General features: G+C 37.0%; 1 protein-coding gene across 7 annotated transcripts in view; it reads right to left on the reverse strand.

Moving 5' to 3' along the window:
- The window catches only part of NRXN1 (neurexin 1), a 921413-nt gene that overhangs the window by 378875 nt on the left and 530416 nt on the right, over window positions 1–12122 (reverse strand). The gene's annotated exons all lie outside the window — the stretch shown is intronic.

Below are 12122 nucleotides of genomic sequence, written 5' to 3' on the forward strand. Positions count from 1 at the left end.
GGCCAATAGCACCAGTTTATCTATGGTGTTTTCTATACTGTGATATTCCTCTAATTCCAACTATCTTTAATCCATACACTATCATGTGTGCAGCCTCCACTTCTGCAACGCCCCCCGAGGAGGAGGGCTGTGTGGACAACTGTCGGTTCCGGAAGATTACGTACAGTCGAGCAAAAACATAGCAATTTCGGTCTCTCTGTATCAAATTCCTATAATGTTCTTGCAGATCTAAATAGTAAGGATGTTGTAGGTATTAGCAAGGCCCCTCAGGCGGAGAATGAGGGGATGTTCAAAGGAGAAATTGTTGTAAATGAGGTGCATAGTGTCACCAATCCATCAAGTGCAGTTAGTAGAAATAAAAAGAGGACACATTTTCTTGTGGGTGACTCGACTGTTAGAGGTGTTGATTTGGGACTGAGTAACGATGTGGTGAAGCTGATGAGGTGTCTCCCAGGGGCCACTGCCAGCAGGGACAGGAGGCGGATTACAAACATTGTCAAGGCTGTGAGTAAAGGTAATAATGTTGATGTGGTGGTGCATCTTGGCACAAATGATTTGTACCAGAGAAATGTTAACGTAGTAAAAAGAGATTTTCAATGTCTAAGTGTGGAGCTGGGTAAAATAACTGATTCAGAGACTTTCTCAGAGGTGTTACCGGTTTGTGGCCAGGAGGATAAAACAACTTGTATCAGAGAGTTTAATGAGTGGTTAAGGCAGTGGTGTAAAGCTGAAGGTTTTGGCTATGTAAGTCATGATGTCAGTAGGTGGTCTAATAGGGAGTTGTTTAAGAGGGATGGTTTGCATCCATCATAAAGAGGTACCCAGGTGCTCGGTGAGGAATTCAGAACTTTTTTGGACAGGCATTTAAACTAGGTAAAGGGGACAGAGATGTAACTGATGTGGATGATTTCTGTCCCTGACCAATTAGGATAAATCAGTTTATGGAAGCTTACGAAAAGGGAGCTGTAAATAGAATAGATGTAGTTGTTGATGATAAGGGGCAAACTAATAATGAAAATAATGTTCTTCGGGTAATGTGCACGAATGCTCGAAGCTTGAGCAACAAGCTCTGTGAGTTAATGGCCATAATATCTAGAGATAATTTGGATCTGGTTGCCATAACTGAGACATGGTTTAAGGATTCTAATGAATGGGAAATATCCATACCAGGATATACACTGTATAGGAAGGATAGAATAGAGAGAAAGGGAGGTGGAGTAGCCATTTATGTTAAAGAAAGTCTAAAAACAACACTAATTCAAAATACGTGTAAAGATCTGGAGACTCTCTGGATTTGCATGCAAAATAAAGACGGTTCTGTCATTAGAATTGGGGTGATCTATAGGCCTCCAGGGCAATCTGAGGAATATGACAACAAGATGGTGGATGAAATTACCCAAATGGCAGTAAAGGGAAATATTGTGGTTATGGGTGATTTCAACATGCCTGATGTTGACTGGAATATCCCCAGTGCCCTTACATGCAAAAGTAAGAATATAGTAGAGGCCATTACAGGAGCAGCTCTGGCACAGCTGGTTAAGACACCAACTAGAGGGGAGAATATTCTAGATTTAGTTTTTACAAATGGGAATTGGGTTTCAGAGGTCAAGGTGGGAGAAAATTTAGGTTGCAGTGACCATCTATGTTTGTGGTTTGATGTAAAAACTGATTGTGAGCAATCCTATACTGCAACCAAAGTATTGGATTTCAGAAAAACAAATTTTAATGCAATGGGGGAATATTTAAATAATGAATTAAAGGGGAGGGATAAAATGGCAGGAGCGAGCACCCAGTGGACTGTATTAAAAAAGGCCATCTTAAAAGCCACAGGACTGTATGTAAGGCAAATAACTAAAGGTAAAAGGAAGAAGAAACTGCTATGGTTTAGCAATGATGTAAGGGCTATAGTCAATGAAAAAAAGGCTGCCTATAGGAGGTATAAAGAGTCTGGAAGTATAGCTGATAGAGAGGTGTATAAAATGAGACAGAAGGAGGCGAAACAGATAATACATGCTGCTAAAGCCTCAAAAGAGGAAGAAATTTCCAAATCTGTAAAGAAGGGGGATAAAAATCCATAGCAACTGAATTTAAACACGCCTGGGATAAACATATATCCATCCTAAGATAAAACACAGGAAATAGTATAAGGGCAGACTAGATGGACCATGAGGTCTTTTTCTGCCGTCAGTCTTCTATGTTTCTATGTTTCTATGTGAAATCTGATATTAACATCTAAATATATTTCAGATATTATTTTCTTTAATTTTAACTTTAAAATTAACTTTCTTTAATTTTGCCCTAACTATTGGGTAGAGTGGGATGTCATTCAATGGCTATTAAGTAAATTTTACCAAGATTGTTGTGTCAGTTCTAAAGGTGTAAATCTCTCAGAGTTATATTGACCAAACAGGAATCAACTCTTATTGGACTAATGATAAAGAATAAAAAGAAAGCTGTAGAGATAAATTAAAGCCAGTGCCATAAATATGGTTGAGCCTGGCTTTTGTCTACACAGATTGAAAAACCAAATACAAATCATATTCTGCTTCAATAGTGGAGATTTTTATATTAAGTATCTACTACTAATCACATTGAGACACACACATAAATGCAAACACACACACACATGGCAATGCACAGCAAACACAACCATTTCACACTTGCATTTTGATGTCAGACACAAATGTTTATCACAATGCATGTTGTTATTTTCAGCTTTGTATTTCCGAATGGACACCTCAGATAATCAATTTGCATCAAGTCAATTGGATATGATTTTGGTTAAGATCCTAGTTTATAGGACCAACTCCCAAAAGTAACATCTTTCTTAAACTTGACATAATGATTCTCATTTATTTATCAAGTCATTCTGAGCATTTATTTGTTTCACAAACATATCTGCACAATCAGATTTTGTATTGTTTGGCTCTATTATCCCTATTGTATTCTTATCATTATTTTCTGTATTAATATTGCCATTCTTTTATTAGTTCCTATGTGGGCTGATTTTCTTTATTGTTTTTTGAATTTAATTTTTTTCTTAATTACATTGCAATTACTGCTTTCGAACCATGCTTTGGAATACAAATGTGCAGTAGAATACTCTCAAACAAATGGAAGAATTTTGCCATGCTTAATTCCCTTTCTTTATTCTCAAAAGGATATATATTTGGAATTATGAGCCCAATAAAGCATTGAAGAGGGATTATAGTTGGAAGTGTATATATTTACTTTCTCCAATTAACTACTTTTTCCATAACCTATATACCTTACATTCTAAATAGGATCAATACTTGAATAACATACCATAACCATTCTTCTTCTAAGTTTTTAGCCTCTATTATCTTCAGATCAATATTATGCCACCATAGGGAAAAGAGAAATAAGAGGATAGAGATGAAAAGGGACAACCTCACCAATAGAAAATGCTTATGTAGCAATCCTCAAAATGCAGGTATTTTTATTATTATTATTATTATTAAATCATAAGCTACAATCTTCTTCAAATCAAAATGCTCCTTTGAGATTCTTGGCAGACAGATCCATGTAATTTTCTTAGTAACAGTATGGAAGTGGTTTTGTTGGATGTTTTTTCATCTTTTCTATTTAGTCCAAATCCTTGGAATGTCCTGCAATTTCCCATTTAAGTACAATCCATCCCTAGCTGCTGAACTCCTTGAGATGAGCCAAATTCTGCTAAAAACTTAACAAGTAACATGAACAGCAATAAAGCGCAAACCATTACTTCAAATTCAATAGCTGCATCAAAACATCTTGATGTTCAACCCAGGAGACCATATTATGATCCAATGTGAATTTAGCCAATGAATTTTAAAACTTCATTAACTTAAGTTCTAATAAATAAATTATATTTATTTGTTTAAATGTTTATAGTCTTCATTCCTTTTTGACTTGTGCAGTATGAAGGCAGTTTGGCAGTAATTGTTTTTTCTGCAGTTCTGATTATCCTCTGAAGTGTGTGTTTATCTTGTTGGGTTGCAGAATTGAACCAGACAGTTACAGAGGTGCAGATGACAGACTCAATAACTCCTCTGTAGAACTGTATCAGCAGCTCCTTGGGCAGTTTGATCTTTCTGGGTTGGCGCAGAAATAACATTCTTTGTTGTGCTTTTTTAATGACGTTTTTGATGTCAGGTGCCCATTTTAGGTCTTGAAATATGATAGAACCTAGAAATGTGTAGTGTCTACTGTTAATACTGTGTTGTTTAGTATTGTAAGAGTTGGTAGAATGGGAGGGTTTCTCCTAAAGTCTACTACTATTTCTACGGTTTTGAATGTGTTCAGTTCCAGTTGCACCACAAGGCTAGTTGTGCAAACTCCTGTCTGTATGCGGTTTCATCATTGTCTCAAATGAGATCAATCATTTTAACATGCTGTGTGAACTCAACCATTGTGATTTACATCTTAGCATAATGGAGAATTCCAGACTACTATAATTTATTCAATAACCCATGTTTAAACCAATCATAATGTATATATTATATATCAGTAAAGCTAAGTTATCTAAGTAACACAGCACTCAGATAAATATTGTAGGTAGATACTATGACAACAACCAAGTTTCTAAGCAATAACACACTTGGGCAATAACTAGACCTTTAATGCATCTCTTGAGGCACAATCACATTCCATACTCTACAACAAACCCTAAGAAGGGTGCCAGAATCAAAACTGAGTGGCTGTAATAAAAATCGTAAATAAATCAGTTTATAGAGTCCTCAAATAAAAAATCAGCAGTTAACCTGTCTCTGTATGGCAAATTAATTTATCCTTTTAGCATTAGTTGTACAGCACTTGATTAGAAAACAATAGCACACATTTTATAGATAGTATCTTAGTGCTGGTTTCTTTTCCCTTAAAAAATACAGAAATACATGATTACCCCAGGCGGAGCCCAGTGCTATTACAGATAAGTGACAATAAAAGGCTGTTTTTACTCAAGCCCAGGAAAGGAACTGCAATCAATCAATAGTCTCTGAATGTACTGAGGTGGAAGGGCATGTATAAAGATGTTTATCAGAAATCCACCAGCCATGCTCCACTTTCGATTACCCTCTCACAGTCTGACCAGGACAGCATCAAAGGCAACCTATCACTCAAATAGGAAATCACTTACAGTAAAGCTATTCCTACAATCTCATATGCATATTTAAGAGCACATCCAATTAACCACTTTGCTGACCGAGATTGCTTTATTATTAATTTTATTCCAACTTACGTTAATACTTTTGGCAGGAGGCATGAAAAATGACTGAAACAGCAGAATGGAATTTGTAGAAAGGAAATATAAAATATGATGACTTAAAAGTCCTGTTTGGAGAAGACTTGTAAGTCATGAGCATGGTGCCTTCTCTTTCAATCTAATGGAATGCTCCATAATTGGGATTGCCTTGCAAAACATGAATTAACTGAGGAATACAAAGGTACGAATCCCAGCGACCGGTTAGGTCCCGTCAACAAAACAATGTCGCTTGGCAGGGCCCAGGGGAAAAGCCTTCTCTATGGTGGCCCCGACCCTCTGGAATCAGCTCCTCCCAGAGATTAGAATTGCCCCCACCCTCCTTGCCTTTCGAAAGCTCCTTAAAACCCACCTCTGTTGTCAGGCATGGGGGAATTGAGACATTCTTTCCCCCTAAGCCTTTATAATTTATGCATGGTATGTTTGTTATATGGATGTTTAGTTTTATAATAAGGGTATTTTAGTTGTTTTTAGTATTGGATTTGCATGATGTTTTTTATTACTGTTGTTAGCCGCCCCGAGTCTATGGAGAGGGGCGGCATACAAATCCAATAAATAATAATAATAAATAATAATAATAAATGTATTTCCCCAGAACCAAAGCCAAAAAACCACGTTAGCAAAACAACATTGAACAGTAAATTTGGTTTCAAAGCTTATTCTTACACTACTAAGATGCTCATTAAAACTCAAAGCTGAATTAAAGTGTGTCTGCTGAATCTGTATATTTCCACACAATTTTGAACACTCACCAGCCCTATATTTGGTAAAAGACCCACTCTGAAAGGATTTTGTGATCAGTATCTGTACAACATTCAGTATCTTTTCTCCTGAAAGGTGCAAATGATGGAAATGTCCTGACTTTGACTTATTCCATTCTGATATAAACAAAAATGATCCAACATTGAAATAACATGTTAATCAACCTTAGAAAAAAGGTTGCCTTGATCATAAAAGTAACTGTAATATACTATACATTTCTAGATTGAAGTATTTTAAAATTCTATATCTCTCCACAAGATTAAAAAAATAAAACCACCCTGCTTTTCGTAGTCCACAATTACTTGGATGTAACAATTTACACTTAAGAACCAATTTGGTCTAGTGGTTAAGGCAAAAGGCTAGATATGGGGAAATATGAAGGAAGCTGGCCAGTCTCTGTCTCAGATCTAGGAAGAAGGCAATGGCAAGGCATTTCTGAAATTGGGTCTATGACAATTCATCAGAGTCAACTCATCACAGCCAACTTGCCACACAGCCATCTCAACATGGCCAGCTTGACACAGGACAACTCACTGTTGGACAAAAGTTGACACTGATAAACAAAGAAATGGCGGAATAGAATCATTAAACAAAGGATGCAAATAGAGGGACAGAATAAAAAAAATCAATTTATTTTAAATAATTACATAAAATTGTTAAATGTTCCCACAGCAAGTTGTCTTGTGGTGAGTTGGCTGCAGCAAGGTGTCCATGGCAAGTTGGCCGCAGTAAGTTGGCTGTAGCAAGTTGTTGGGAGTCGGACCTGGTGGGTGGGCATGGTGCTCATGTGACTGGGTAGGCATGGTCAATTTGACAGTCCATTAAACAATGCACACAAATTAAACTTTAATTTATCTTGCTCCTGCAGGTTTTTTATTTGCTTTTGTTTGCATGTTGCTCTTTTGGTTCACTTTTCTTTTTACTAGATCATTTTTTTCAGTTGTTTAGGAGTCTAGTATAGATTAGGCGTGATAGTTGGAGTTTGCAGGCTACTTGATTGTTTTGCAATGTGTGTTCTGAGTCTGGTTTCTATGGCTGGAATACGTTTGAGGGCTGGATACGTTTGAAGCCATCGAGATAGAAAAACATCCCCAAAATATGAACAAGCGTGATGATACCTCCCGCCTACCAGACATCAGGAAACCAGCCCTCAAACGTATCTCTCTGTCTCTCTCTCTCTTTATTTATCTCTCCATCCCTCTCTCCCTCCCTTTATCTCTGTCTTTCTGTCTGTCTGTCTGTCTGTCTGTCTGTCTGTCTGTCTGTCTGTCTGTCTATCTATCTATCTATCTATCTATCTATCTATCTATCTATCTATCTATCTATCTATCTATCTATCTTCTGGAGGCAAACGAGGTGAAAAACAGGCACTTTTCATCCGTTTTCTGGCCTGCTGGGATATCTGTATCCCTCATTTTTCACCTTCCCTGCCTCAAAAACTTTATTTAGACCAAAATTGTTGGCCTTACCTTTCAGTTCCAGAGCATGGGGCTTGCAAAGGTAAGTCCTGTACTCAGGGTGATGTGGGCAGGGAAGCCTTGTCATGGGCAGACCGGATTAATAGCTTTGATGGGCCACATGCGGTCCAATAATTTGAGGACCAATACCATAAGTCAAAATTTACTCAAAGAAATGCATACACAAACACATATACATTATTTACTTCTACAAGATGTGTTTAGTATCTGGAATAATAGAGAAGATTGCAAATTGTCAAAATATTTACTTGACAATCCACAGCCTGTACAGTTTCAGTTTTTTCCTATTTCAACTTCTTCCTTCACACCTTCACTTTCTAACTCATTTATCACATTAAACTGACTCTTGAGGTTCTGCAGTCACTTATTTGGTCTAAGTAGGGCTTGGTTTTTGTTTTTTTGTTTATAAAGAATGAAATTATTAGTCCAATTCAAATATTATTAATTCAGATTATAGACAGTCAATATTTTTATAGTTAAGGGACACATTTTTTAAAAAACAAGCTGAATAGATCATTGTTGGTGTCTTAATTTCAAACTGCTCTGGAGAATCACAGATGGGTCCTTTGAACCAGTGTTTTTCAACCAGTGTGCCGTGGCACACTAGTGTGCCGCGAGACATGGTCAGGTGTGCCGCGAAGCTCAGAGAGAGAAAGAAAACAAGAGAAAGAAAGAAAGAGAGAGAAAGAAAGAAAGAGCAAGAGAGAGAGAAAGAAAACAAGAGAGAAAGCAAGCAAGAGAGAGAAAGAAAGAAAGAGAGAAAGAGAACAAGAGAGAAAGAAAGCAAGAGAGAGAGCAAGAGAAAGAAAGAGAGAGGGGGAGGGAAGGTGGGAGAGAGAAAGACATAGAGGGAGGTAGGGAGGTAGAGAGAAAGAGCAAAAAAGAGGAAAGAAGGAAGAGAGAAAGAAAGGGATGGAGAGAGAAAAAAAGAGGGAGAGAAAGAGGGAGAGAGAAATAGAGCGAAAGGAAGAGAGAATTTTTTTGTCCAAACTTTTTTTAGCCGCCCCCCTCCCCTCAATGTGCCCCATGGTTTTGTAAATGTAAAAAAATGTGCCTTGGCTCAAAAAAGGTTGAAAATCACTGCTTTGAACCATCATGAGGAGAGATTTGTCAGTCAATGCCTCATGAGATTGTAAGAAAGATTAGTTTCACTCTCTTCATAGATTTTCAAAATGCTTATATAAATCATTTCCTAGTGGGATTGGAAAATTTTATTTACATGTCTTAACAAATATTTTTTTTTGCTAAAATGAATCTTGAGCAAATTTTATTCCTCTTAATTTCTCAGTCAGTAATGCTGAAGAGATCCAAATAGAGTTACTTCCTTTCAAATGGAATGGAAATATTTTGTTCAATATTAGCAATCAGCTATTCTATATGACAGAGTATGTCTAGGCTGGTAAGAGAAAATGCTGTCGACATAGACCAATACTGGACAAATATAGTTTCATTTTAATCCCACTTCTTTTACCTACCGTTTACATATGCTACATTTTATGACTTATTTTATATCTATTTTATTTGCTCAGTGTTGAATGTTTATATGTTTATAATTTGAAAGTGCTTCTGGCAAAATAACAAAAGAGTAGAAAGTTGATTCTACTGTATGAAACTTAAATTCATAAGCCATGTACAATATTGACGTACAATTAACTGTTTTCTATATCACATATTAGCCTTCTAGGCTGCCAACCAAAATTTGAAGTGCTTTATCCTATTTAAATCAGATCAGTCAATAAAGGAAGTTATATAAACATGCTTTCTTGCTTCAACAAATAATTTCCTCCTGAACAATTCTTATTCACCATTATACGTAAGAGAATTATTTTAAAAAATGTTCACACAGCAATAGTTTTCCCTTTATAACTTCCCTAAATCATTTTCTACAGTACCAACAAAGGGATTTTATTGCAGAAATATAAATCTCCAATCTATGAGCTTTCTGTAAAGTAATAGCCCTATTTAAGCACTACATAAAGGGTTAAGTTCACCAGCCAAGCAATTTCATATAAATAGTAGTTAATCATTAATGTTATGTAATGAATTCTTCTTTACTCAACATTCCTTCTTGATCAACATTTTTTCTGTTCTTATTAGTAGATATATTCCACCAACAATACAACCCCACAGATGTATTCTCAGAGATAAAATACAAACCTACTTTTCAGCAAACACGGTAGTAGTTCACTGTATTCTACTGTGACACAAATAGATCAAACTTTTATTATTATTTTTTTATTAACGGGCACTACATTCATACACATTTAAGCACTTTTTATGATAATGTGTATTTTATAGCAGAATATATCTTTTATAGGGATTTTATAGCAGCATACACATTTTATACATGTTATTGTAAAATATGGATTTTATATGCATCGTGGTCCATTTTAAAATAAAATAAGCCAGAATAATAAAATTTGAGAAAGTGCAGAATCAGCAAGAAAACTATTCTGAATTACACATTAGTGTGGGAGATGTGAATCCAGTCAGCTCACTTCCAAATGTTAGCTAAATAAAGTAAATATATCCCCAAATGTGACATCTTTCAAAATGTATGGTTAGTTCATGTATTATATTTTTTATCAGAAATTGTGGAAAGGCTGCATTGTAGGCTTCTTTCAAGTATTTCTGTGTCACCTGGTCCTTTGACTCTGACAGTGTTTGAACTTCCTCCTCTTTTCTCTTGCCCCTTTATGTGCACGGTAATAACTTCAGAAGTCATAAACATTCTAAACTGTAGCAAACAAAACTGGGCTGCTATATATGCATTTTATATTTTACACCCTGTTCTGTCTGGGTTTTCCCAGACCTCCACACCCACTGAAAAATAGCCAGACACTCTGGTAAAATCCAAAAGTAATTTATAGCAGGAAAAAATAAGCACAAAGGAAAACCTGTCTTCACAGCAGACAGGTTACAATACTTTACAACAGGGTCCTGATGTCCAGTCAATTCCAAAAGCTTCTTGCTGGCACCCCCCCCCCCCCAAGGTTTCAAGAGTCCAAGGCACAAACCAGGATTGTAGCCACCAAAGTTCACAAACAGGTCTCACGAATCTCCAAGATAAAACTCCACAAGCCAGGAAGGGTGGGGCCGCCTTTTATCCTTTCCCAAGCACCACACCCAAACCCAGCTGCGACCCCTAATGCTGGAAATATCTGGCCAATTGCGTTCTTCTCTCGTTAGCTCTCCTCTGTCGCATATCTATGAAGTCACTAGCATCTTCCCCCAGGGAATCCAGGCTGCTTGCTGGGGAGAGCTCCCCCTGGTGGAACTCTGGCTGTCCTTCATCTTCAGCCTGGGATTCAGCTTCTTCATCAGTCTGCCCCTCCTGGTCCTCAGCCTCTGAGCCGGACACCGACAGCAAATCAGCCATTCCCGGAGGGGTCCCAGGCTGAACCACAACACACCCCAGGTGAATTAGAACAATTAATCAGTGGAACAACTTGCCTCCATTTGTCTGAAGAGGTGTAGGGTTTCCTGCCTAAGCAGGGGGTTGGACTAGAACAGGGGCCTCCAACCTTGGCAACTTTAAGATTTGTGGACTTCAGCTCCCAGAGTTCCTCAGCTAAACAAGCTTTGCTGGCTGAGGAACTCTGGGAGTGGAAGTCCACAAGTCTTAAAGTTGCCAAGGTTGGAGGCTCTTGGACTAGAACACCTCCAAGGTCCCTTCCAACTCTGTTATTCTATTCTATTCTATTCTATTCCATTCCAATCCAATCCAATTTTATTTTTATTAGTAATTCAGATCTGAGATCAGAATTTGGTCTTAAATCTGCTGTAAAACTCACAATTTCTCCAAAATTGTTATCATTTTTGATGCTACATCCAGAGTTTCATCACCCACATGACTTTTCTACCGCTTTCTGTCTAGAAGCAGTCTCTTCCAAGATGGATTATTTTCTTCTTTGGAATAGGGAGGGGGGGAGAAGGAGGAGGAGGATTTCCTGCTGTAGCCTACAGTGTGATTTCCCATTCAAATATTATTTAAGCCAAATTCAGTTAAAGTTAGCTAGACCATCTTCCCAAATACTACTGTTTGTTCTTCTTCATAATGTTACCAAAATAGGAAAATCTAACTGATAAAATAAATTTTTAGCAAACTCTGCCAACTCTGTATTCCATCACCTGAAGTCTAGTGAGATGTTATGATAAAGAAAATGTTAAAATTAAATACAAGACGCAATTTTTAATTTTTGTAAAAAGGTTACCACAAGGAGAATAAATATTTTGCCAATACAATTTTGCCAGTACCTCTACTGTCACAGGTTCCAGTTTCAAAATCAACATTCAAGTTATACATTAGGAAATGTCACTTTAAATTCTCATCAGATTTAAATCCTTGGGTCAAGCTGAGTTAAAAATGAACCAGTGTTGGAACGATCATCAACTTTTTAAAATGACTGAAAATAGGATATAGCCAAACTGTCTCTTTTTAAAATTGTGCCTTGTCCTTCCCAACAAGTTTACTCTGGCTTTAGTGTCTGTTACAAACTACAAGTGGCATCATAATCAGTATTAAGCTTTTTTTATAAGATTTCACTGTATGATCTGGGGATTGCAATACTTTGTTTCAGTTCTTACAACACCACAGAAATCCAAACCTTTATTTGATTTCT

The sequence above is a fragment of the Erythrolamprus reginae genome, chromosome 1 (assembly GCF_031021105.1).
Source record: "Erythrolamprus reginae isolate rEryReg1 chromosome 1, rEryReg1.hap1, whole genome shotgun sequence".
In the NCBI taxonomy this organism is placed as follows: Eukaryota; Metazoa; Chordata; class Lepidosauria; order Squamata; family Dipsadidae; genus Erythrolamprus; species Erythrolamprus reginae.